General features: G+C 45.5%; 1 protein-coding gene across 1 annotated transcript in view; it reads right to left on the bottom strand.

The window, feature by feature from the left end:
- The window catches only part of UBAP1 (ubiquitin associated protein 1), a 47,413-nt gene extending 30,336 nt beyond the window's left edge, over window positions 1–17,077 (bottom strand). Inside the window, exon 1 of the mRNA XM_075932792.1 lies at window positions 16,915–17,077. The gene's annotated coding sequence lies outside the window, so the exon portion shown is untranslated. The remainder of the gene's footprint in view (window positions 1–16,914) is intronic.
- Window positions 17,078–27,977: the final 10,900 nt, after the last annotated feature.

The raw sequence follows: 27,977 nt of genomic DNA, 5'->3' as shown, positions 1-27,977 counted from the left end.
TGGCTGACTACAGGAAGCCCCTACCCCAGGCTTCCTGGAATCAGCCGCTGATCAGTTTCAGCAGCAGCTGACTTGGGGATGCCTGGGGTTCTTAAGTTGAATCTGTATGTAAGTCAGAAGTGGCGTCCAGATTCAGCCGCTGTTGAAACTGATCAGTTTCAGCAGCGGCTGAATCTGGACGCCAGTTCCGACTTACATACAGATTCAACTTAAGAACAAACCTACAGTCCCTATCTTGTACGTAACCCGGGGACTGTCTGTATCTAAAACACCAAAAATCAGTCCTTGTGTAACCACTGTGGTCAGGCTGAGACAAGTGAGTGGTAAGTCTGAATCTTAGGAAAATGTCTATGCAGAAATACATGGAAGGTGAAGACTATCGTAACACAACTTCTAAAAAGTTCTCTCTATATAAATTCTGCCAAATATTAGCCGAGGGAATTGACCATTGCTATGTCTTAAGGCAGAGTTTCTTAAACTGTGTTCTGCGGCACACCAGTATGCCGCAAGGCAGTCGGAGGTGTGCCGCGGAAATATGGTGACCATACATCCCTTTTTTTCCAGGGACAGTCCCAGATTTAAAGACATCCAGTGCTAGCGCAGCACAGCAGCAACTCCCCGCCTCCACTCAGCACATAAGTGGCTCCCTTGGTGCTTTGAGCGGGCAGCTAGGGCGGCTGCCAGTGGCACACAGCGTCCAGAGTTCCAAGCTCCCATGCAGCATGCACTGCCATCCGGCAAGCCCCACCCTCCCACTGCAGGACTGCCTCCTCCATGTGCCGCCAGCCCGGCCTCCTGCATCCACAGGTGGCCACCACCGTTGCCGGTGCGGGAGGGGCGCTGGTTGGAGCCGGTGAGTCGCTCCTGGGAGCTGCCACCAGAGTCCCAGCAGAGACTGCGCAGAGCCCGGCTGAAGCGCTGCAGAGCAGGGTACATTCGGGCTCTGCCGGTGTGCTCTGTGCATGGCCCTCGCTCCTTCATGTGTCCACCTTGACCACAAGAGTCAGGGGCATAGTAAACAGAGATCAGGGGGTGTAGGTAATGTGTCCCTAATTTTGGTTCAGAAAATATGGTCATCATACGCGGCGAGAACAGAGTTCAAATGGCCATCCTTAAAAGGGGCAAGCTTCCTCCTCTTTTTTTTTCCCTCCTCAACAAAAATCCTTGGTGTTCTTCATTGTTTAGTGTTCCTCGGTCTTAAAGTTTAAGAAACACTGTCTTAAGGGAAACATTATACACTTTGTACTGTTTATAAAGCCAATGAGCTGTGGTATCAGCAGTGAAACATTTTTTCCCTGCATGTAATACCCAAAGGTTCTACACAGCCAGAAGACATGTTATTAATTACCAGTACATATAGCTAGCTTTGATCAGATCCTTAAAGAGGCTCAGGGCAGGGGGCTGAGGAGGGGCTCAGCACTGGGGTGTGCAGGAGTCAGAGCATGGTGTTACGGGGGGGGTATAAGAGTCAGGGCAGGCGGTGTGGTGGGGAGCCACAGGGCAGGGGATTAGGGCAGGAGGGCCATGCTGTTGGGCCTGCGGCTCCCCACAAGCTTCAGAGCAGCTCTTATATGCCTAACATCCACCTGAGATCCCCAAATTATTTCTCTCTCAAATGTGGATACTGTGGTTGCATGCTGCCAAGCCATGGATTTTCTGCAGCCACAACAGCCTCCAAAGCACAAGCAGAGAGTGTGGGAGTGAGGAGAGGTTAAAGCAGATGAGATGCTGCTTCTGGGTGCCCTCTGTTGTTGTTTGCACTGGGGCTGGCATTGAGAATCAGTACCACACAGCCTCCTCAGAGGCTCCAAGAAGCTCTGGGACGTAGAATTTACTTGCCCAGAAGCTCCCCAGAGCTGGAGAATCTCAGACTCACAGGTGGTCAGTGAGTGCCTCACCCACCTTGCCCAAGACAGCAGGGCTTGGGCTTCAGCCCTGGGATGGTGGGAGCCCACTCCTTTGCGTCAGCACAGCCACCAACCTGTGTTCTGAGGCCACCAGAAATTTGTCTTGAGAACCCTTTATACCAGTGTTTCTTAAAGTTTAAGACCGAGGAACACCAAACATTTTTTTTTTTATGAGGAACACCAAGGTCGGAGGGAAAATTATTGTGGGGGAAAAAAAAAGTTGGGGGAAGTTATTGAGAAAAAAAAAAGGGTCATCTGCTCCTTTTGAGGGAGGCCATTTTGAACTCTGTTGTTCTCTGCAGCACACCTCTGACTGCCTCGCAGCACACCTGTGTGCCACAGAACAGTTTCAGAAACACTGCTTTATACTATTGTCCTTTAACACAGAAAAGGGTTTATTCCTCAGGAACTCTTTAGTCTCATGTTCTGCAATAGGAAGCAGCCCTACCACAGACTGTTTCACAAAAACAAGAAATACAGCTCAGATAGCAAATCCAATGACAGCATCTTGAAGATCCAGAAAAAGGAAGATACAGGCAACACCACCCTGATTCTGCAGTAAACAATGTTTATGTGAACTGCTGCACTTACTTAGCTATGAAAAATTCACCAGGTGTGATCAATCCCCAATCCTCAAGGCACTAGCAAAACAACTGCCTTAATTTAGGAAGCAGTGTCCCTCCAAGGCAAACAATTGCAAAACTGGCCATAATGGGTTATTTTTTGTTTGTTTTTTTAATCACCCCCTCCCCTATCTCCTAATAGACATGTCCCCACCCTTCTCCTGAACTGATACTAGCCACTGTCAGAGACTGGATACCCAACTAGATGGATTTTGGTCCAGATCCTGAAAGGTAATCCCTATGTTCTAACGAGGGATGTTAATGGTTAACTAATAAGTGCTCACTGGTTACCGTAACAGAATAAATGTGTGTAACTGGTTAAATGTTGAGTTTAACCAGTTAACTAAGTAAACAGGATTTTACATCCCTAGTTCCAACTGCAGTACTGAGTGTAATTACTTCCATTATTCAAAACAACTACAGTATCAAGTTTTCTGTTTGTTCATACAAGGTAACATGAAAGAGACCTCTTGATGACCAGGTGTAGGAAGTACATTATCATTTCAAGCTGCTTCTAAATAATAATTTTTAAAAACACCATGGGCTTCATATACCATTCTTCCCCATCCCCAGAGCAGAAAATTAAGTTCTGTAATAAATAAAAAGAACAGAACCTAATTCTTATACAGCCCTCTTAATTCTGTGTCAAAATGCTTTACAAAGGGAGGTAGAATCAATATTTCCATGTTACAGAGGAGGAAACTGAAGCATAGATGTAAAGTTATTTGCCCAAGGTCATGCAGCAGGCCAGTGGCACAACCAAGAACAGAATCCAATTCTTCCCAAGTCCCAGCCCACACAGAACGTTTTATGAAAATTTCCCAGAGTTGCTCTCATTGATGGAACTCAATTTTCTCCTTCCCTTCAACACACCTTCTTCCCCCACTTTCATGTAAAGGAAACATTAATGACCAATCTATTCTCCTAGCCTTTTGATTTGAAAATGAATTTTTGTTAAAGGAACAGTAATGCATACATTGTTTCATTGTATTAATACAGGCTTGCAATTACACGTATTTTTGTCTACAGGCTTGCAATTACACGGATTTTTGTCTACCTTCAGTCTCACTTAGAAATGCTAGTTTATGCTATGTATGTTAACAGTTGCTGCTACAGTTAAAAAAAGCAGCCACCACAGAAGTATTTAGGGTAAGCAATGATATAGCAAACCAAAGCTGCTATTTTTATAAGATGTCTTAAAAAATACATTCGCCTCTTTTTTCCCTTAACCCAACTGCACCAGACTCAATCCAGTTATAAAATGAAACTAAGACCAGAATGAAATTGTTGGTTGTGACAGCCACATGACTTTGACAGCTGACCCTTTAGATAGCTCCTCTGGGAAACCAACAGACAACTACATCACATGCCTGGTTGCAGTGTGTACAGTTAATGGTCATTACTGCAAAAGAGAAGTGGGGCAAACTAACCCTTGGACTTTCATCTAGAGACAGAAAGCTGTGATGGTGATTGTGACAAGTCCCTGCACAGAAGATTTCTTAATCCATCTTCTAGGAACCATTACCAGTCAGCCTTTCTTCCCCAGCATGTCTGAGCCAACCTGGCTTACCTTAGAAAATAAATCCAGTGCTAACATAAGTGTCATTTTTATGTCTACAGTATGGGTAGAACACAGAAGAATATGCATTCCAGGATTCCATGAAGGTGTAGGAATTAGGGATGTTACTGTGCAGTCGTTTACACGATTAACTGATAACCCTGGGCTTATCGGTTAATCCTAATGATTACACACACTCCCCCACCCCACCACCCTTACTGCCTCTATCAGAGGTAAGAAGGGGTGGGGGAGGCAGGAGCAGGTGTCCATAGAGAGCTGGCTTCTGCAGAGCTGCCTTCCCCTTGCTCTGAGGCAGCATCGTGGGCTAGGGCAGGGGGCCAGTACATGTGGTGTTGCCTCTTAAAAGCCAGCTCCCTGCAAGCACCGGCTCCCGTGTCTTCCCCCCGCCAAATATAACCACTAAAAAAATTCAGCAGTTACACATTTACACAAATACACATTAGCTAATATCCCTAGCAAGAATGATCAACTGTCCATGCTCCAAACTCCAAAGGAAACTAGGAGACCGCCATTTCCCTTTGCAGTACTAACCAGAACACAGCCCCATCTACCACCCTCGGTACGGAAATGACAGGTCTTTCCATTAAATGAAAATTTTCTCCAGAGTGCATTTGAGCTCCTCTTTTTGGACAGGTACCACAATATCTCCTTTCATGAGATGTCAGCTGTAAAACATTCAGAACCTGTACATTTCCTATATCTGTGATGTGGAAGATCAATATAAAGAAAGGAAGTTTCAAAGCAAGGGCACATTTATACTGCAAAGAAGAACTGGCGGCAGCATGTCTGAGCCCTTGTCAATTGAATTCAACTTGTCAGGAACAGGGCTGCTGGCTGCACCACCACTGCTGCATGCGGCCAGGGCTCCCTGGGGATGGGGTTGCCGGTCCTGCTGCTGCTCTGCCTGGATGGGGCTCACCGAGGATGAGGCTTTGACAGTCCCACTGGTCAGCACTCCCCTAGGGAAAGGGCTCCCACCTGGTTTGCACTCCTGGCCACCAGGACTCTGATCCAGCAACATCTTGACCAGAGTCCCAGATTACAGAGGTCTCTGTACCCACACTGGACCTCTCAAGCTACCACTTTGTAATATCACTCAGCTATGACTAAAGCAAAAATGAACAGCAGTATAGTTATAAAATTAACAGAAACCTCTGACCTCTTCTCTTCCCAATATAAAAAGCAGTTTAATTGCTCAATCTTCAGTGCTTGGCCACACAATAAATGCTTGTAATAATAACCAAGAAGGCAGCCACCATGTGTCAACCCATATCCTACGCACAAAGAGAACGCTTTGGAGTACAGGATATCTAAGTGAAATGGAGCCTCATCTCCCCTAGGACAATTCAAGTTTAGTGATTCCATTGTTCTCATCTGACAGTTTGGTGACTCGATGAGCAGATCGTTTCTGCCCAGTTGTAAGTACTGGAAGACTAGGAGGTAGCAAGCCCCGAAATAAAGATATTGAATACAGTGAGTGGCTCATCAGCTGTGTCCTGACCCATACTTGTTTTACAAAGGACCATTCAAGACAACTGTTGTTCTCTGTCAACTTCCCTATTCCAACGATTCCACAAATAACTCAGAACAGAAAACCTCTGTGGGGAACCTAGGCCTGCTGCAGACAAAGACTGCTCCAACAGAGGCTGAGAGCCATGAAAAGCCCCAGCAAGGGGACTGAGAGTCAGGAGCCAGCCCCAGCACAGGATTGGGGCATGGAGTAGCATGGGCTGGGGGCTGCTCCTGCAAGGCTTCTCCTTTGTCGCTTAACCAGTTAAATTTTAGGTTAACCTAACATTTAACCAGTTAAATGATTAATCGGAATTTTACATCCCACCTTTACAGACATCCGCTAAATCTGAATAAAAACAGTTACTCACACAAGAGTATGAAAATCAGCCATTTAAATATAGTTATGTGATTACTTGTAAAATGATTGCAGAAATGTAAATACAAAGAGTTTCCTGCCTGTCAGTTACACTGTATCCCTGTCAATAATGTTAATAAAATGCAGGACAATGTAGCACTTTAAAGACTAACAAGATGGTTTATTAGATGATGAGCTTTCGTGGGCCAGACCCACTTCCTCAGATCAAATAGTGGAAGAAAATAGTCACAACCATATATACCAAAGGATACAATTAAAAAAAAGTGAACACATATGAAAAGGACAAATCACATTTCAGAACAGGAGGAGGATACGGGGGGGGGGGGAGGAAGGAAGGTAAGTGTCTGTGAATTGATGATATTAGAGGTGGGGAGAGTGGGACGTCTGTGAGCTAATGGTATTAGAGGTGATAATTGGGGAAGCTATCTTGGTAATGGGTAAGATAGTTTGAGTGTTTGTTTATTCCTTCCCGGAGAGTGTCGAATTTTAACATGAATGACAGTTCAGAGGATTCCCTTTCAAGTGCAGATGTAAAAGGTCTTTGTAGCAGAATGCAGGTGGTTAAGTCATTGAGAGAGTGTCCTTTCTGATTAAAATGGCAAGAAACTGTTTTTTCTTTGTGATCTTGTCTGTTTTGTGGGCATTAATCCTTTGGCGAAGTGTCTGAGATGTTTGTCCAATGTACATAGCAGATGGATGTTAATAGTTACTGAAGTCTAGTCTTGTGGGCTTACACCATAATGACATATGCAAAAACCTGAAAACATGGAGAGATGTAAAGCCGTAACAACACACTAGACACTAAAATCTTTTCCCCCCTTTATTCCCATCACCTTCTCTTTTTTGTTTTAAATACTCCTTTTAACTCATGTGTCCATGAAGGATATACTAAGGATTTAATTTTTTCTACATTTAGTTATACAGAGTTATGAACACCAAATATACAAACTGTTCAGTCAACCACACACCTCATTTGAAACCAGAAGTACACAATTTGGCAGCAGCAGCAAACAAAACCCTCATTCCTCCTCCTCAAAAAAAACCCTACACAAATACAGTACAGTATTAAATGTAAGCTACTAAAACCATGGTGTCCAACATGCCACTAGCTACATGTGGCTATTTGGCCGGTTGAGTGTGGTTAGTACCCTATAGTGGCTACTGCTTCAGAAATGGTTGTACACCACACTACTAAAAAAAGGGAAAGCAACATTTTCTTTCTGCATAGTAAAGTTTCAAAGCCATGTCAAGTCAATATTCAGTTGTAAACTTCTGAAAAACCACCACAATGTTTTGCTCAGAGTTACAAACAATCCAGAGTTACAAACTCCCTTCCTGTGGTATTTGTAACTTCTTGGGTTCTACTGTATTTTTGTTGAATAAAAATTAATAATAGTAATGTCTGTTTCTTATTAGGGATTTAACTAACATATATTTGTATAAACATGTAACCGGTGGAATTTTTAGCAGCTATACATTTATATGTGGGGGAGGCGGGAACCGGTGCTCATGGGGGAGCCAACTTGAAAGCCGCTTCCCATGTGTACTGGCTCCCGCCTGCTGCCCCTCACTGCTGCCTCTGTGAGAGGCAGCAGAGGGAGAGTAGGTGGCTCTGCGGAAGCTGGCACACGAGCTCCACGCACATTCTGGCTCCCACCTGCCCCCCACACTGCCGCCTCTGACAGAGAGGCAGCAGGGATGGGGGGAGAAGCAGTCAGCTCAGCAGAAGCCAGTATGCTCAAGGGAGCCAGCTTGAAACAGTGGAAAACCAGCTAATGGCTCTTGCCTGCCCCCTCACGCCGCTGCCTATGAGAAGCAGCAGTGCAGGCAGCTCCATGTAGGGAGCCAGGATAAAAGCCAGCTCCCCACTGGCACCAGCTCCTGCTTCCCTCCTCCTCGCTGCCTCTGTGAGTGTGACTGTTACGATTAACCAATGAGCCCAGGCTTATTGGTTAATAGCCTAATTGCTACATGCTAACATCCCTATTTCTTATATAAAAACTTTCATCAGTAGAGCTCAAAACACTTCCCAGTCTAACGTATTTATCCTCCAAACATCCCTGTGAGGTAGGGAAGCATTATTACACCAGTTTTACAAATTGGGATTTGAAGCACAGAGGCTAGGTGATTTGCCCAGGGTGCACAGCAGTCCACAGTAGAGAAGGGAATAGGATGTGGGAGACCCCGGTTCAAAGTCAGTGCTCTAATGTTTAATTAGAAGCCATAATACTCTTTTCTAGGTTGCACAGAATATAGCACAGTTGGATCCATTTCCCACACACTCAGTGTGTTCCAGATCATTAAAGGTAATTTTCCCATTCTTACAAATGTCCATCACTACTAAACTGTGTAAATTAAAATACCTCCTATGATTCCACTTTAGCTTATCTTTGTACAGAAATCTGAAGTACTGCTTGACAACAAAATTCATGATATCGGGGTAACCCTCAGTTGTTCTGCTAGAAATGAAACCTAAATCCCATGTCACACATAGGTTTCTTTCACATGGTGTTTTACAAGAAGTCTAAGATTTTATTAAGACCTTTTTTTATTTTAAGTTTAGTGTTGGTGAATTGTACCCAACTGAAAATCTAAGAATCCTGCCCTCGATGGCTAGAATAGGTGTAACGTACGCACTGCCACACCAATGTGCCTCCCCATTTAGAAGCACCACTTCCTGATCAAGGAATGGAGGAAAGGTTAAGGCCATCACTACAGTATAAAATTCAGTTAATCACATGTCAATGCCTATAATTTGCTCCATGTGTCAGTGGTGTGCATTAGGGATGTGAAAGTGTTTACATGATTAACCGATGAGCATGAGGCAGCGGGGAGGAGGAAAGGGTGGCAGTAGGGAGCCTGTAGGTCCATGGAGGCGGCTTTTAAGCTGGTTCCCCGCACACGCTGGCTCTCACAGTGTGGTACATCATGGCATGGCTCCTGAAAGCCAGTAATAGTCAACATAAGCAATGCAGTGTCTATGCTGACATAGGTCAACCCAAACAACATTGATCTTGACTCTCCATCCCTCGTGGAGGTGGCATAATTAAGTAGGCATAGCAATGCAGTTATGTTGGTAGGAGCAAAATTTAAACGTAGACACTTCCATATTAGGTTGAAGTAAGCTGCCTTGTAATGAACTAAGTAGTGCAGCCTGAACCAAGTGTCCCTAGCCATTTCAATCTCTGGCTTCTTGAGGTCACCAATAGATGGGACATCTATCCATTCAGACTGGACTTAAACTACAGGTGGGCAAGACAGTCTCCATGGGCCAGATCAGGCCCGCCAAGCCAGCTGATCCGGCCTACAGCTGCCCGGCCACTCCTCCACCCACAAGCCAACTGAGACCTGGGTATGGAGGAGCACGCAACATCTCCTCCCTGCCCCCATCAGGGGCACACAGCATCAGATGGAACAGCCAGCTGTTCAAAACAGCTGGTGGTACTCTTTAGGTGCCACACACCCCTGGCAGAGTGGTGGCAGGGAGCAAAGACTTCACACACTCCCCCGCCCCGAGGACCTGATTGGCCTGGAGCAGGAGAAGTGCATGAAGTTTCCTCCCACTATCTGGGGCACGTGGTGCCTAGAGGGAACCGCCAGTTGTTCAAAACAGCTGGCAGTTCTCTCTAGGCGCCAGAGGATGAGAGGCAAACACTTCACATGCTTCCCCATCCCCAGGCCAATCAGGGTCTGTGGGCGGGGGAGCACTGGAAGCCTCCTGTCCCTACCCCTTCTGCCCAATGCCCCTCCCCTTCTGGGCTGGCTTATGAACAGTTTAGAAATTTGTGAAGAGCTCCTCCCCCCTTTCAAAAACCATTGCCCTGACAAACTTTTGAGCTCATGAGAGCCATTGCATAGGAAGAAAAAGCCAGGGAGCTAACAGGATCTGTTATTGTACCTATTTCTGTTGGCGAGAGAAGATTTTGAGCTATACAGAGCTTGTCTTCAGAGACACGAAAAACAATTCTATTTACATAAGAATGGCCAGACTGGGTCAGACCAAAGGTCCATCCAGCCCAGTATCCTGTCTACTGACAGTGGCCAATGCCAGGTGCCCCAGAGGGAGGGATCACAACAGGCAATCCTCACATGATCCCTCTCCTGTCACGTATTTCCAAACAAACAGAGGCTACGGGACACCATTCCTACCCATCCTGGCTAATAGCCATTGATGGACCTAAGCTCCATGAATCCATCTAGCTCTTTTTTGAACCCTGTTAAAGTCCTGGTCTTCACCATACTCTCTGGCAATTTAGCTTAAAAGCTTGTCTCTCACCAACAAAAATAGGTCCAATAAAGATATTACTTCTCCCATCCTATCACTCCAATATTAGAAGCAACATGGCTACAGCACTGCAAATATTGTATGGGAATTCAGGTCTCTATAAAACAAACCCGTAGTTAAAAGTTTCTAATCCCAATACTGGTTTCTGAACTATCCAGTACCACTAGCCAAATAATTTTTTTAAGTATAGTTCACATTTAGCCTCTTTTCTAGAAAGCGAAGCAATGATAACTTCAGGGGTGCAATTCATTTCCTTCTAAGATATCGATCTTCCCAGTTAATCTATTACTTTTATGACATCAGAGTTGATGACAGAACAGCTAAAATGTAAAGTATTAGTCATACATTATGATTAAGGTTAGAACAATAAAGCAACAGATGACATAATAACATTTCAAGATTCCTGTATAAGTATGGCACAAGTTTAAGGATCCTGAATCAAGTCTGCAGATTTTTCAAGAACAGCAAAATCAACTCAAATTACAGACTGTAGAGACAGTCCTTTTAAAATGCACATAGGTCACTGAAATTGGCTCACTCAGATAATATACCACAGTATCAAAGATTTAGAACTAGGGATGTTAAGCAGTTAATCGGTAAGCACACAAGTAAGCATGAGATTTATCCAGGGGTGGGCAATCAGCTGCCGAAGGGCCCGAAGCATTCAGCAGGGTTAGCCCCTGGTGGGCTGCCAGACACTTGGTTTACCTGCATGTCCATAGGTACAGCCACTCACAGTGCCAGGAGCTACCCATGTAAACCTGAGTCCCAACTCCCTGCCCCTCTCTGAGCCCCCCACAACCTTGAGCATCCTCCTGCACCGCAAAGCCCACATCCCCGACCCCCCACCCCAACGCCTGTATCCTTTCCTGCACACAATACCCAGCCCTGAGCTCCTCCCCAAACCTGGAGCTCCCTCCTGCACCCCAAACCCTTCAGCCCCAGCCCCACTCCAGAACCTGCACCCCAGCCAGAGCCCTTGCCTCCCAACCTTCTGTCCTAGCTCTGGGCCCCTGAACTCCAGCTCCACCCTAGAGCTTACACCCCTGCACCCCAAGTCCAAGCCCTCTCCCACTCTCAGAACCCCTTTGCCCCATCTCTGCCATGTGAATGTGTCTCACTCAGCTCCACATTGGTGCACATAAAATTCATTCCACTCAGGGGTGGGAAAAGCTAGAGGGACCACTGCTATGGTCTGCTTATTGCCCATGCCTGGGCTTACCAGTAAGCTTACTGGTTAATTAGCCCTTGTCAGTGTACTCCAGCCCCGCCACTGAGGGACCTCACTGCCACAGCAAGGTCAAACAGTTAAGAACAGTTAACCATTAAGTGCTATTGTTTAACCAGTTAACTATTTTAACATCCCTATTTAGAACTGAAATTGGATCTCTTCTACTTTAGAAAGAAAAAAAAAAATCACCAACACTGGCTTTTCGGAAAAGACCATCTTGTCTCAAGAATGCATCAACTGCAATTGGTCCTAAAGGCCCTGAACGTTGATGGCAAACATCCCAGTGGCTTCGATAGGACTAGAGTTAGGCTAACGCGGCGCGTTCTTGAGAAGCCTTCACTCTCTTGATGAGTGTCACCCAGAGCATGTGTGTTGCAAAAGACTAAAACTTTGCTTTCAGTCTGACGTTACTAGGAATGGAACAGAGGGCTAACTTGCAGGACGGAGCCGTGTAAACCCTACAATTGCTATTGCAGTGCCCCCTGCTTTTGGCCACTTTCACCAAGCCATCTCCGTAGATGTCAAACACTACTCACTCAAACACTGAATATGCAGACCATATCAGAGGACCCTGGCACTAAGCAACACAATAACATACCATAGAAGATTAGCCTAGGTGGTTCACATGGAGGTACCACATGCTCAACTCTGTATCAATCAACTGCAATTCCAGTGGTAGATTACCAACCCATAAGGCCTGAGGAAGGAATCATCATTGGTTTTGTGGAGCATGCTGAGTAGATATAAAGCAAAGGGGCAAGAAACCAAATAGTTTTGTCATGATACAGAGAAGCTCTTGTAAAGCAAAACAGCTCTCTTATTGTTTTCAAATAAGCTTCCTCTTTTCCTACAAATCTCTCCCTAAACACATTTCTTACAGAATTGTTCTATTATAGCTCCTCCAGATATTCCCTAACACATCACACATATTGGACTGAATTATTCTGTCTGTGTCATCATAACACTAAGATCTTTAGGGCAGGGATCCTGTCAAAGAGTAGTAGATGATCAAGGCCCTGGAAATTCATCTGAAGAGGGACCATTTACCTAGCAAACAATGAAAAAGGCAGGGAGGACGCAATGAAAATATAATTAAATAACAAATGGGCTAGAAAGGAAGTTTGTGAGCTCCTGTTATCTTTTTCGCATAAGGTTTGGCAAAAATTTAATAAATATAATATAATAGGAGATATATCATCTCATAGAACTAGAAGAGACCTTGAGAGGTCATCGAGTCCAGGCTCCTGCCCTCACAGCAGGACCAAGTACCATCCCTAACAGATTTGCCCCAGGTCCCTAAATGGCCCCCTCAAGGATTGAACTCACAACCCAGGCCAAGGCTCAAACCACTCAGCTATCCCTCCCCCCAAAGATATTTTTAATAACTGAAAGATTTTTACGCTAAGATTTTTTTTTCTATTGTATCCATTTGAATGTTCACAGTTGTCCAAAATTATGAGTTTAACTTCTTTATTAATTTAAATGTTTACACTTCCAGGAAACTACAAGGAAAACAGAAAATTGAGGAAACTGCACAAAAATGTAATGACTGTAGATGTTGAGATCCAAAAAGTTAAAGCTTTGTAACTATTACAACACGAAATCAATATCCTTAAATTCAACTCTTAAGTTCTCAATCCTCATTTTTCTTTACCCATCTTTGATTATTGTTAATGAAAATATTTTGTTCATTACTGTATATGCATACACACAAACTGATATTTACCAATATTAACCAGTAAAAATGTAATCCTTCCAAGGCTACTCATAGCACAAAGGGATAACCAAATCAAATGTAAAAGGTGGGGATTATAAACCCAATAAAAGGAAATAATATCTTGCAAAACATGTCTTTCCCCCTCTCCCCACAACGTATAATTTAAGTAACTCTTTAACTCACTGCCACAGGAAGATGCTGAGAGTTTAAGATTCAAAAGAGGTCTGGATATTACAGGTATATCAAGAGTTATAATTAATGATGAATTTTGTTTGAGATATTAACCTCATGCTTCGGAATGTAAATCATTCCCTAAAAATCAAAGATCGGAATGAAACCTATTGTGGGGACAAATATCTCCATCTGCCTACTATTAGGTTCTTGCACGTACATCTGAATCATCTGATTGACACATTAGGAATTATACTGGATCAGACCCATGTTCCTCTCTATACACCCTATCACTCTAGGTTTAAAAGAAAACCCTTTCAGCACCATATGCTGGATGATTATGACTAGAACCGGGCAGGAAACAGTTCTCTCATCCCATGGAATGTTGAGATTTCAGAAGTCTTCCTGATCCACCGTGGAATGCATCAAAACATTTTTCCCCACAATACACAGAGCAAAGCAGAGACCCACTCAATCACCTCAGGTGATTGGGGCACTTTTCTGGGATGTGAGAGACCCAGAGTCAAGTCTCTGCTCTGCATTCATCTATATAGCCCAAGTGAGTCTCAATCTCCTGTTGAGACCATCCCACTCGGTATAAATGAATACACATCGATAGGGACTTGAACACAGGTTTCCAACCATGGATCTGAAAAACAACTAAGCTTCTGTGGAAACTAGTTCACTCTTACAAAAAGTTCTGGTTTTGACAAATCAGTAGTTTTTAAATGTAAAACTATTCCCAATGAGCTCCAATTATTAATTCTTCCACAACGTCTTTAAAGGTACAATCACAATTCCTAAAAATCCAGTAAGATTTTTTTACCCCTCCAGCTACAAGATATATTTAACAGTATGAATTTTTTTTTTAATATTAGATTTGATCTTTTTCCAAAGGAAAACTGACAGATTACTACTTTACCTGTGCTAGTTAACATGACCTAAAGTTTTAGGTAGTGGGAGACCTAATTTAATTTTCTCCTTTTTGTTTTGTGTTTGACTAAGTTCAGACATAATTAAGTCTGGACATTTTCACTTTTCTTTCTAGTTACTTTCACTTCATGATATATGAACCACCACAATGCGGATAAGAAACATCACAAAAGGGATTTTTTGTCTGGATGTAAACAATACCTATTAGAATTTTTAATACCCTGTCAAATGTTTCCTCTATTTAGACTTCTTTTAAACAAATCCTTTACTTTGGGATTCTTGTTAGAGTTTTTACATTTCGCAATATCTACTTTGTTAGCTATGAAATACAGCACAAGAGAAGTGCCATTTAAACTTCAGATTCAATTTTTATACCCAAGCCAGGACTGACAATCAGAAGAACTGGATTTTGTTGCTCTGTCAGACTTCATGTGAAAGCAAGGCCTAGACACTTCTGTGTCTGTTTACCCATCTGTGCTGTCGATTGGGGAGGTGTATGATTTTTGCAAGATTTAGTTAAGACGACAAATGCTCGAAATCCTCAGTTTGGAAACCTATATAACTAGCCATATTTAATTGCATGTTTTCTTGTCATTACTATGATTAACAATTTTTCATAATTAAGTGCACCAGACAGTACTTTCAAAAGCAGTTTCCAGACATCTTAAAACAGGAGCTACACAAGCAGCCAAAAAAATAGGAAAAAAAGGCTCAGGGTTCCTGCCCCTGGCAGAGATTTGCTGCAGGCCAGACGAAATTGAGCAAGGGGCTGGAGGTTGCCCACCTGTCTTAAACTGTAAGCCTTGAAAGGAAGATAACATTTATATATAGATCGCCCCACTTTCACCAACACCTTCATACTTTCTCTCATTCAATTCCTTTCAAATGGGAAAAATTCCCAGCAAAATCCATATATCCAGCATCTTAACAACCTTCCAATTTCTCCATAAGATTCATCTCTGCTGCGATGCCTAGGAACCACTGCCATATGAAAATGGCTAAGCAGTTGTCACACTGGCTATACTGCATCTTTTGTAATACACATACCTCTTTAAATGTTGCCTGTTCTCTCTGACCCCATCCACCTGCTATGTCTGGTTACAAACCTAGATTGTGAGCTCACTGGGGCAGAGACTGACATTTAGGGATATGGTCTGAATCAGCTAACCCAATTGCTTAATAACCTTAAATATTTTAAAGGTTGCAATCAGCATGTAGGTATCATTCAACAATTCACAGCTGAACTACGAGAGAAAGTATTATTCTCACCCTTACAGTGTAGCTTCCTTTAGCTGAAGAGCCTCAAAACATATTAAGAGCATTCAGCTAAGCAGAGTAAGGAAAACCAATGACAAGGAAAGCAACTCATCACTGGATGAAGCGACTGTGACTCAGGAAAAGGAAGTTTCACTTTACTACACTAAACTGTGTCAGCACTGGGATAATCCAGCAGATCAAGAAGGTAAGTCCCTTCCTGCATTCTGCCCTGAAAATGGCAGCAGGTTTGACATAGGGTGGACAGGGAGCGGAAGTGAAGGGTTCCCAGAGGTGTGCCTTACACAGAGCAGGAAAAAATAAATTCCTCAGGAGAGAGACATGGAAGTCAATGACCATGAAGAGGGTAAAAGTCTCCAGTCATAATAGGGGGAGAGAACTAGAAGGATGTGTGTATAACTCTCACTCCCTGCTAAAACCCTGAGTGGGCTGCATCTGGTGTACACAGGTAATGTGTAGTAAAGAAAAAAGAGACTTACTACAAAGTATAAAAGGCAGGGGGAACCTGGGCTGCATGGGAAGGCTAACAAAACCCTGGTCAAAACAGGGAGGAGAGGGGGTCAGCATGCAGGAGAAGTAAGACAGTAACAGAGACCCTACACTCTAGATATAGGAGGTGTGGGGAGCCTGAGAAGAGTGGGGGGAAACAGAAGCTCTTTACTGAAGATTGGGGCGCTGGAAATGCCATCTCAGGATAGGGAGGGGAGGAAGGTGCCGGGAGGGATGGGGACAGGGACTCCTCTCTCAGAATGGGGGGGCTGGAAGAACAGGGGTGCCCTGGGGCATCCCTCTCAGGATGGGGGGGGGAAGAGGCGGGCAGGGAGCAATAGCCGAGGGGACGAAGGAACAGGGCTCCCCGCTCAGAATGGGGGGGGCGGGGGCTCCCCGCTCAGGACGGGGGGGCGGGGGCTCCCCGCTCAGGATGGGGGGGCGGGGCAGAGGCCGGGGGCTCCCCGCTCAGGACGGGGGGGCGGGGCAGGGGCCGGGGGCTCCCTGCTCAGGACGGGGGGGGCGGGGCAGGGGCCGGGGGCTCCCCGCTCAGGACGGGGGGGGCGGGGGCTCCCCGCTCAGGACGGGGGGGGGCGGGGCAGGGGCCGGGGGCTCCCCGCTCAGGACGGGGGGGGCGGGGGCTCCCCGCTCAGGATGGGGGGGCGGGGCCGGGGGCTCCCCGCTCAGGATGGGGGGGCGGGGCCGGGGGCTCCCCGCTCAGGACGGGGGGGGCGGGGGCTCCCCGCTCAGGATGGCAGCCGGGGGGGCGGGGGCTCCCCGCTGAGGTCACAGAAACTCCTAGGGCCCCGCACTCACCTGAACGGCGCCCCAGGCCCCGCCAACGGCTCCGGCTCCGGCTGTCGTTCTCAGCCTCCCCCCGCCCCCTAGGAAGCCCGAGCGACGTCTCCACCTCCAGAGCTGCGACGGGGCGACGCCATCTTGTGACTCTGACAGAGCGCCTCCCCTCTCCCCCCGCCCCCCCGGCGACGTGCTGCGCCCTACGCCAGACGCCTCACCTCCCCGGCCAATCGGAGGCGGGAACGCGCGATGACGTCTTCCCTCTCGACTAGGGGCGGGGTTTGGACTCGGCCGCGTCGGGGGGCGTGGCGCGAAGGGGGCGGGGGGTTGGAGCCTGGCAGCGGCGCCGCTGAGGTGCGAGGCGCGTGCCTTTCCCGCCTCGTGCCTAGCGCGCGAGCCTCCCCGTGTCCCGCCCATGCGCACTCCTGCCCCATAAACGGGGTCTGTGCTGCACCAGCAGGGGTAGCGCGCGGTGCCCGCAGCTGCTGCCACGTGCCTCAGTTTCCCCTCTCTGTAAAACAGGGCTGATGATACAGCCCCCTCAGGAGATGGGTTGGGCGCCCCAGCTCAGGACGGGCTAGGGCAGGGCGAGGTGTTGTGCTCCACCCCACAGCTGCAGCAAGGGGTGCCCCACATGCGTTTTGGGGGGGTCTAAGGCACAGCCCCCATTACTGCACCAGCTGAGCACCTCCTAATCTAAGTGTTTATCCTCCACAACCCCCTGGAAGGCCGATCCCCTTTGTACAGATGGAGCATTGAAGTAGTGGGGCTAAGCAATTTATACACAGAGTCAATGTTCTCCTTAATCTTTCTCATCCATGCAGGGATTTTTTTCCAGCCAGGTGCAGAATCATTTCTTTTATGTGCAGTGATGCATGTGCCAATTGCATCCCCAGTAGAAACGCATGCTGCCAGTGGTGGGAGCTCTGCTGATGAGCGGGGTGGCATTTTGAGTGTGTCCTGAGCAGCTGCCCAAGCTGGCTTGGAACATGGCTCTCAGATACATATTGGCTACGTCTAGCCTGGCATGATTTTCCGGAAATGCTTTTAACGGAAAAGTTTTCCGTTAAAAGCATTTTCGGAAAAGAGCGTCTAGATTGGCACGGACGCTTTTCCACAAAAGCACTTTTTGCGGAAAAGCCTCCGTGCCAATCTAGACACGCTTTTCCACAAAAAAGCCCCTATCGCCATTTTCGCAATCGGGGCTTTTTTGCGCAAAACAAATCTCAGCTGTCTACACTGGCCCTTTTGTGCAAAAGTTTTGCGCAAAAGGGACTTTTGCCCGAACAGGAGCAGCATAGTATTTCCGCAAAAAGCACTGATTTCAGACAGTAGAAAGTCAGTGCTTTTGCGGAAATTCAAGCGGCCAGTGTAGACAGTTGGCAAATTTTTCCGGAAAAGTGGCTGATTTTCTGGAAAAACTGGCCAGTCTAGACACAGCCATGTTGAACATTTTGTTAATATTCCTGAGACAAAACTGGGGAATAGAAACTGGGAGATCTTTCATGATATGCCATATTTCAGGAAGCATACATTAATTTTGATCAGATTAATGTTGCCCCTTCAGGGCAAGGTTCTCCATATACCCAAAATGCTCTCTGCCTGGGCTAGAATGGGCTCTAAATTAATGCTGATAAAATTCTCAGAAAAAATCTGTGGCAGAACACTCCAGTTAATGCCTCAATCACTGGTCAATCCTTCTTCCTCTGTTCATTGTGGGGGACTGCTGGGGGATTCTGTAATTTTCCTTTGATTACTCTTCGATGGTTATGCTTGTAATTTTTATCTTGGCTTCTCCCTACATGCTTGTGCACAAATCTTCTCTTTTTAAAAGACAAAACAAAAAGACTCTTTCAAATCACCACAAGAATATATTTCTCTGACTTCATGTGACTCTAGGCAGAAAATGGTTCCACGGGCTCAGGAACTGTTCTCCTTGCAGTCTGTGTGAATGGGACCCATCTCTAAATTCTCTCTTCTGCTGTAGTGTTAATTTCAAAACCACCATACAGAAAAGCCTGCAACTCTGAAGAAACATCTGACAGCATAAGAAATCCCACACAAGCCTGAGGTTTGGAGTACACAGGTCTCACAAGCCTGGGTTAGGCGGTACAAAGATCTGTGTTACCATCCATTTTCACCTCCCATATCCAAAAGAGACATTTAGAAAATTGGGTTTCTCTCATTATTTTAAATTTTCACCTTCTTAAGTAATGAAGGGAAAAAAACATGCAAGTTGATACATTTCAGGTGCAATATAACCAATAAAATATTCCACATATTATTTCAATACCCTAGAACAGGGCTGCTCAACTTTGGAAGCCCCAGGGGCCACAATGATACTCACAGCATGTGCTGAGAGCCGCAACTTAAGTGTGGTTGCATAGACATTGTCAACAGCTTCTACTGAAAATTAATAGAGGTCGGGTGCCTGATTCCCTTATGAAAACACCATCTGCAACTGTACATGTAACAGTGTTCTGTACAAAGTACACTGTGTCCCGTGACGATAAGGTTGAAAATATAAGTATAATCTATAGCGTGCACGGGAGGATGAAGAAGTACAGGCAGTCCCCGGGTTACGTACAAGATAGGGACTGTAGGTTTGTTCTTAAGTTGAATTTGTATGTAAGTCGGAACTGGTACCTATTGTAGGGGAAACTCTAGCCAAACATTTCTCCAGAGCTCAGTTTTATTCTCCCACACCTCACTTCCCTCAGTCCTTTATTCTCAAGCTGAGGTGTCTGCTGAGAAAAGCCGCTCCACGTCTCCCTGGTCTGCTGGGTGGGGCGCTAGCTTCGCGTCTCCCTAGTCTGCTAGGGGGAAAAGCAGCTAGTGCGGGGTTGCCTCACTCCGTTTGTAAGTAGGGATCCGATGTAAGTCGGATCCATGTAACCTGGGGACTGCCTGTATAAGGACAAAGCTTGAAAGATGTCCTTTTCAGGCCAGGCATGAATGCTGCTATGTGAGAAGAGACATCTGAGTAAGAAATCTGCAATAACCACAGGAAATCACGGAGAGGGCGGGGGGGAGGGAGAGAAAACTGAAACTATGTAAGGCTTCTGAACACTTTTGCGTCAAGACGGACACCAGTCTACAGTATTTAAAATAAACAAGAAAGGTTACCTGTGATTGGCAAGATATTATTCATTTGTCACCATAGCAAAATACGAGTAGCAATGTAAAAATACAGTATACATTGCAATTTGCTCCAGGGGATCCGAAATGAGTTAAATAGATAATGTCCCCCATTTCATGAGTGTTCACATTTCTGCAGTTTCCTTTGATACATCGGTTTATGCCCTTGCTCTATCCAGTGTTTGCTGCAGCGGTGGGGAGCCTAAGGCCTGGGGGCTGGATCCAGCCCCCAAGGCTCAGAGCTGCCCCCAAGCAATGGGGAGCCTGCACTTGCACTCCAGCCCCCCTGCTGTCCCACCCTCGAGCTGGAGCAGACAAAATCTACGAGCCTGGGCCCCCAAGGCCCTGGTGTGTGAGGGGAATGTGGAGAATATTTTTTTCCTACTCCTTGTCAGTCAGAGACTACGTCAGTGAGGGTTTGGTTTTTCTTTTGTGCTTCTCACTTGGGTGTGGCCCCCCAACTGATGTTTCTGTGGATCAGCAGCCCCCAACCTAAAAAAGGATCCCCATCCCTAGTTTACTGCAGTTAAATGGACTAGTCGAAAAGTCTGTAGGAACAGCAAAGAACTGTTTTTTATAAAAACCTTATGGATTCAAGTAACCATTTGTTAGACTATAGCACTGCACCACACACTGGCTACGTCTATACTGTGCATTGTTGCGCAAGACAATATGCAAATAAGCAGCAGAACGGCTCCTGTGCAAGAGAGTTTTTTGCGCAAGAAGGAGCAGTATAGACAGCTCCTTCTTGCGCAAAAGCCCCCTCTGCAAAAATGGCGGCTCATTAGAAAAGAGAAGATTGTGGGGGGACATGAGAGCCGTTTTCAGGTATCTAAAAGGGTGTCATAAGGAGGAGGGAGAAAACTTGTTCATCTTGGCCTCTGAGGCTAGAACAAGAAGCAATGGGCTTAAACTGCAGCAAGGGAGGTTTAGGTTGGACATTAGGAAAAAGTTCCTAACTGTCAGGGTGGTTAAACACCTGAATAAATTGCCCAGGGAGGTTGGGGAATCCCCATCTCTGGAGATATTTAAGAGTAGGTTAGATAAATGTCTATCAGGGATGGTTTAGACAGTATTTGGTCCTGCCACGAGGGCAGGAGACTGGACTCGATGACTTCTCGAGGTCCCTTCCAGTCCTAGTATTCTACGATTAGGTATTCATCGCTGTGCCTCATTTGCATATCTTCTTGTGCAACAATGAGCAGTGTAGACGTAGCCACTATGTTTAAGTAGGGTCACCAGATCAGAGGCTTATGGGCAGAGAGACAACAAACTTAGGGTCCATATTTAACATGTTCCTCGAACAAAAGAGAACTCTGAAACAGTTACAGAAGACATTAATGCCATGAAAACTGAACAGAAGAAATGTGATTTAGTCCTGTCTTGGGCCATATATACACTAAGATTTTTTTTTTTATAATTAGATAGCCAATACTTACTCTAGCACTTTATTAATGATGGGTCTGCTAATCCCACCTGTTATTAAGGTTGTCCAATATTTCCCATTATAAGACTTTGTCTTCAATTTGTGATAACATGCCAAATTTAACCATTTGGGCTGAATTTTTCCATGTTGGGTGTGCACCTCAAGCTGAACTTTTTTGGAAATTTCCAGCTATTTCAGAGGGGTAGCCATGTTAGTCTGTAACTTTAAAAGCAACAAGTAGTCTTGTGGCACCTTAGAAACTAATACATTTATTAGGTCATGAACTTTCATAAGTAAAATCCACATCATCAGATGGGTTGGAATGGAAATTAAAGAATCCAGGGTATATATACCAGCAAAAAATGTTACCTATCAATTGTAGGACCAATGTTAATGAAGTCAGGCTGGATGTGTCTCATCTGTAACATTTGATGTGGAAATGTGAATACTGAAGTCAGGAAATTGCCTTTGTAGAGCAATAACCAGTAAAGATCTTTATTCAAGTCTAAGTTGATAGTGTTGAACTTGTAAAAGAAGTGAATGTATTTGGGTGATAAAGTTCTTTTGTAGAAGAATGGCTACTTTTAAACTCATTAATTAATGTCCAGAGAGGCTAAAGTGTTCCCTTACAGGTTTATGTGTGTTACCATTCCTGATATCTGATTCGTGTCCACTTATCCTTTGTCACAGACTGTCCAGTTTGGCCAATATACATGGCAGAGAGCATTGCTGTCACTTGATGGCATATATCACATTAGTGGTTGTGCAAGTGCATGAGCACCTGATGTTGTGGCTTATGCGGTTAGGTCCTGTGATGGTGTCACTTGTATAGATGTGAGGCAAGTCAAATGGGTTTGGGGTAAATTCCTTGTTAGTCCCAAACTCCCCCTTCAGGGATAGTCTCCATAGTGGTGCAGGGACTGTTGGGGGAACCCAGGCCCACCCTCTGCTCTGGGTTCCAGCCCAGGGACTCTAATGGCAGCAGCGGCGGCAGCAACTGCTATTTCCTCCAACACCAGAGTTGGAGCCTTTCCCTGAGCCATTTCTTCCTAGTACAGTACCAGACCACATTCTTCCACTCTTCCTCAATGCATCTCTTCATTCCCAGTCCTTGGTCTCTGTCCCTGAAGGGAAGCCTCTTAAACTAGCTCCAGGGGGTCCTTAATGGGCTGCAGGTGTTCTGATCAGCCTGTTGTTTCTGGTAAGCTCTTAATTGGCCCCAGATTCTTTCTGATTGCACTGCAGCAGCTCGTGCCCTGGGTTACTGAAGGAACAGAAAACTGTTCATCCAGAGGCAAGCATATCTACCTTCCATTAGACTGCAATAGCCCACTGGTCTGGGTCTGTCATAGGCTGCTATAGATTATTATATGTTTTTCTCCCATCAGAGTCTTGGGACAGCATCGCTCCTACCCCCACATCTGAAGCACTGTGTGGAATATGAACTGTCATGGGATGTCAGAGTGGAAGAGGGCTGGTTCTTTGCTTAGAAGTCTCCCATGGTCCTTGAGGTTTTGTCACAGACCTTGGACTCAGTGACCCTCTTGAGGCTAGAGTGCTGCTCGCATGGGAAACAGGGTATGACTCATCTTTGCTTAGGGTTTCCAACTCTTCAGGATTGTCTTGGAGTGTCCAGGAATTAAAGATTAATCTTTAATTAAAGTTTATATCATGTGATAAAACCTCAAGGATTACATCCAACCCAAACCAACAACACTATCTTTAGTAGCGGCCCAAATCTAAAAGTCACCTAACTTGTGGCCAGGTTTACACTAGGGGAGAAAGTCAAATTAAGATACGCAACTCCAGCTATGTGAATAGTATAGTATCTCTACTGCAGAAGATTGACTTCACTTAATCTTTGTGACTGGAGTCGATGGGGGCGCGATCAGCAGTTGATTTAGCAGGTCCTTAAAAGACCTGCTAAATCAAACTCCAAGAGAAAAATCTATAAGGCCTGTGTCTTGGTTGACAGAAAAGGGTAACTGGACAAGATCTGGATTTTCCCAATCAGAGTCTAAGTTTGCTTTTTCTGACAGTATATTCCAGGTACATTACCTCGAGAAATCTCAAATGGCATTTGGCCAAGTTTGTCATGAGGATGGCTTCTTTAAGGGCTACAGGACTACCAATATATGTTTGAAGTGTGTCTCCCATTCACAACTGTAAATGACTATATTGTTTACACTCAGGCTGTTGCATTATTGACGGTATGGTTGCATCAGTCACTGGAAGCTAGCCATAGCCCCATGAAGGCTGAAAGACATGGTCTTGAAGTGATACAGGCTGAAAAATGTTATAAAAGCCATTGTTTCTCAAGGTCCCTTTGTTAAGGGGATCTACCAGTAGCCTTTGGTCAGATCTAAAGCTGAGATAAACTTTCTGATCCCTAATCGTGTTTATCAGCTTGGGGCATAGGATATGTATCAGACATGGACATTGTTATATACTTCGGTACTGCATATGAATTGGCTGCAGAGCTTGCTTATACACACCAGATATGTTTGTCATATCATCCTATAATGCTCAGGTATGGCTGAGGTTCGTTTAAATAAGATATTTTGCACACAGTGCCACCTATTGACTGAACATCTCCCCTTTTCAAGTTCTACATTCCTACCACCTATGGTCTTTACAACTATTGTACCACTTTGAAGTTCAGTACATATCAGTCTGTTAAGTGTCTCTGACCTGTACTGGTTTTCAAGTTACACGTTTGGGTTGTATAACAACCTGGTTATCTGACTATTAGTTGCAACAACTGGCTGTGTCATTTTTGAAATCCTCAGTTAATTAATAAATTATTGTCCATCTACATCTGCAGAGTTTACTCTACTAATTGTTCTTTCTGAGGAAAAAACTATAGATGTCAGTGCTCTTTGTTGAACTCTGCACTGTCAATCCCATGTTATCTGGGTGCTGAATTCCCTTTCTTTATGAGAGCTAGAGTTGTTCATCCTTTTTTTCTATCCAATTTGACACAAACAGGGTCACTAGATTCTAGAAATAGCAGTTCTCTGAATGATCTTGGTTGTAAAAGTATTCAGAAGCTTTTTTATACCATTTGGCTACAATCTTCAGGTCTGGCCACTCCAGAGAAAGATTATTTTCCAAACTTGGAATACTAGTTCAGTGTTGTCTTCTCATCAAGAGTTGTATGGGACTATATTGAGTAGCTGCTATTGGTGTTGATATGTAACTCAGAAGAGAAAGGAATTTGTTTTCTGTTGTAGGTTTTTCTTGGCTTTATGTACTGATCTCAGCCTCTCCATTTGCTTGTGGGTAACACGGGCCCCCAGTAATAAGAACAAAATCATATTTTGTTTGGAATGACTTAAATTCCACTGCAATAAATTGTTCTGGCCTTACTTCTGGTCTGTGCCTGTTCCTTGCTTCATCTCTGGTATCTGCTCTTATTCTGGCTCCTGACTACTGGCTCTGATCGCAGCTCTGATTGCTAGCTTGATTCCTGACTTTGACTCCTGTTCATACCATTAGGACAGACTGCCTACATCCAGTTCCTAACCCTGCTAGTGTTGCTGCTTGATGCTGGTGTGGTATGGTCAAGAATTGATTCTGTTGTTGCTGCAGCTGGGTTACTTTCTGTTGGCTCTGCCACTTCAGCAGCTTCTCCACATTCATGAAGAGCCTTGTGAGTGCTTTGGGGATTTTTTGCCTCTCTGCTTGCCTTCCTTATGTCCTGCAGCAGGACTGGGCTATCACACCTGCATTCTTCACTAGTTGTGAGTGGCTGGACCTTTGCCTTGTGGTTAAAATCTGTGCTGGCAGCAGCAGGGGTAGGGAATTTGGGCCTTCTTCCCCTAGGCTGTGTCTAGACTGCAAGCCTCTTTCGAAAGAGAGCGTCTAGACTGCACGTTGAACTTTCGAAAAAGCGGCTTGCTTTTTCGAAAGAAAGCATCCAGTGAGTCTGGATGCTCTCTTTTGAAGAAGCCCTATTTACATTGAAGAACGCCTTCTTTCGAAAGAGGAACTTTCGAAAGAAGGCGTTCTTCCTCGTGAAATGAGATTTACCGCCATCGAAAGAAAAGCCGCGTTCTTTCGATTTAATTTCGAAAGAACGCGGCTTGAGTCTGGACGCAGGGGAAGTTTTTTCGGAAAAAGGCTACTTTTCCCGAAAAAACCCCTGAGTCTGGACACAGCCCAAGCTCCAATCCAGGGGCTATCTTGTGGAGCATAAGGAAAGTATCTGCTAACTGCCCAGTTAATGCCCTCCTCTGGCTCTCCTCCTACTGCTCTGCCCCTCCTCAAGGTGCATCATGGCTTGCAGTTGCCCCGGCAACTCAGACCATGGGCCTCTGGAAGCTAGGGACTCCCAGTTTCATACAGTGGTTCTTTTCCTGGGGATACACTCCTGGCTGAATCGCTCTGTCGCAGTGAGTGCAGGTCTGTCTCTCTCTGCCCACCACCTGGCTTTGCTGAAAAGATTCCCTTTTAAGCCCTTTCTCCAGCTAGAGCATGCCCAGTGGTCCTTCCAGGGACGGGGCTTCCCAGGCCTAGAGTTTTTCCTGCACTCTCTCTCTTCAGAGTGAGGTTTGTCCACCCCCATCACAGGCAGGAAAGCGAAGTTACTCCCCTTGTGCAATAACTGTCGTTCTTCGAGATGTGTATCCCCATGGGTGCTAGGCTTGCCCCGGCGCCGCAGATCAGAGATTTTCAAAGCGGTAGTTGGCCGGACCGCGCATGCGCAGAGGGCGTCTCGTGGTGTTCACGCTCTTATGCACCGCGCAGTCCAGTTCTAGCTAGTTCCTCAAACCCGCCTCTGAATCTGGAAGACAGAAGAAAAAAGACTCCAAAGCAGGGAGGTGGGCAGGTAGTGGAGCACCCACAGGGACACATCTCAAAGAACAACAGTTACTGCACAAGGTGAGTAACTTCGCTTTCTTCGTCAAGTGATGTCCTCGTGGGTGCTCCGCTGTCGGTGTCTGACTAGCAATACGTATCCATGTATAGGCAGGTGGGATTCGGAGTCCCTTCTCTATTTGCAGATGAAAGCACGGCAGCTTCTACGGAATTATCCAGAAACCATCTGCGCTGAACAGCGTAGTGCCTAACAAAAGTATGATAGGAGGCCCAGGTGGCTGCCCTACAAATAGCCGCAAGGGGAACACCTCTGAGAAAGGCAGCCGAGGCTGTCATGGCTCTAGTGAAGTGAGTTCTAGGGTGTTCTGGGAGTGGTACATTATGTGTAGCATAGCACTGAGTTATGCAGGAGACAATGATGTTCGCTATTCTTTGAGAAGAGGCTCCCCTTTGACCACTCTGCAAGGGAGACTAGGAGTCAGTCGGTTTTCCTAAATGGTCTAGTGCATTCTATGTAGACTGCTAGAGTCCTATGTACATCTAGCGCGTGAAGTGCTGCTTCGCGGGGTGAGGCATGTGGGTTAGGGTAAAAGGATGGTAAAACGATCGGCTCGTTAACATGGAATTCAGAACACACCTTGGGAATAAAGGTTGGATGATGTCTAAGGATAATGCTGTCCTTACTGAAGATAGTGTACGGATATACCGCCATCAATGCGGATATCTCACTAGCTCTGCATGCTGAGGTGATGGCGAGAAGAAATACCAGTTCTAGTCAAAGTCTTGAGAGGTATTGTGGCTAATGGCTCAAATGGTGGTGCAGTGAGAGTGCGCAAACTTGTACTCTGTGCAAACTCCATAATGGGGGAGGAGTCCGAAGGGGGGAGGTTCAAATTAGTTAGACCCTTGATAAACCTCTTTGTGAGAGGATGGGCAAACACAGAAACACCATCAATCAATTGCCGAAAAGCTACCAGTGCTGCGAGATGGACTTTGAGTGATGCTAAGGCTAATCCTGTTTGTTTCAGTTCCAGTACATAATCCAATATGGTGTGGATGGGAGCTGCCTGAGGGTTCATATGATGCTCAGAACACCAATAGGTGAATCTTTGCCATTTTGCAAGGTAAGTAGCTCTTGTGTTCTGCCTCCTACTGTGTATTAGTACGTTTTTGACGTGAGCGGAGTATAGGGTCTCAGAAGCATTTAACCAGCTAGATACCATGCTGTCAGGTGTAGGGTGTGTAGCTGTGGGTGTAGAAGGCAACCATGGTCTTGAGAGATTAAATCCAGGAGCAGTGGGAATGGATACGGAGGAATTTGTTGCAGAAGGTATGGAGTGCGTGAGAAAGGCAATTGCAGAAAACAAATAGGTTTGCCAGATGCTTTCACCAAAAATCCCGAACATGGAAAAAAAACAAAAACAAAAACGGGAGACCAAATTTGGTTGAGCAAAAAAACCCAAGGAGATAAATTGTTGAGCAAAAAAAAAAAAGCGCAGTGTGGACGCTCTCTTGCGCAAGAAAGTTCTGGTGGCCATTTTATCCATAGGGATTTCTTGCGCAAGAAACCTCTGTTGCCCGTCCACACTGCCTTCTTCTGCAAGAGCTCTTGTGCAAATAGGCTTATTCCTCGTAAAAAGAGGAATAACTTGCGCAAAAAGCCCTGTGTTCTTACGATTAACTGTACTTTTTTCTT

This window comes from Pelodiscus sinensis, chromosome 6 (genome assembly GCF_049634645.1).
Source record: "Pelodiscus sinensis isolate JC-2024 chromosome 6, ASM4963464v1, whole genome shotgun sequence".
NCBI lineage: Eukaryota > Metazoa > Chordata > Testudines > Trionychidae > Pelodiscus > Pelodiscus sinensis.
This window is presented reverse-complemented; position numbering and strand designations above follow the sequence as displayed.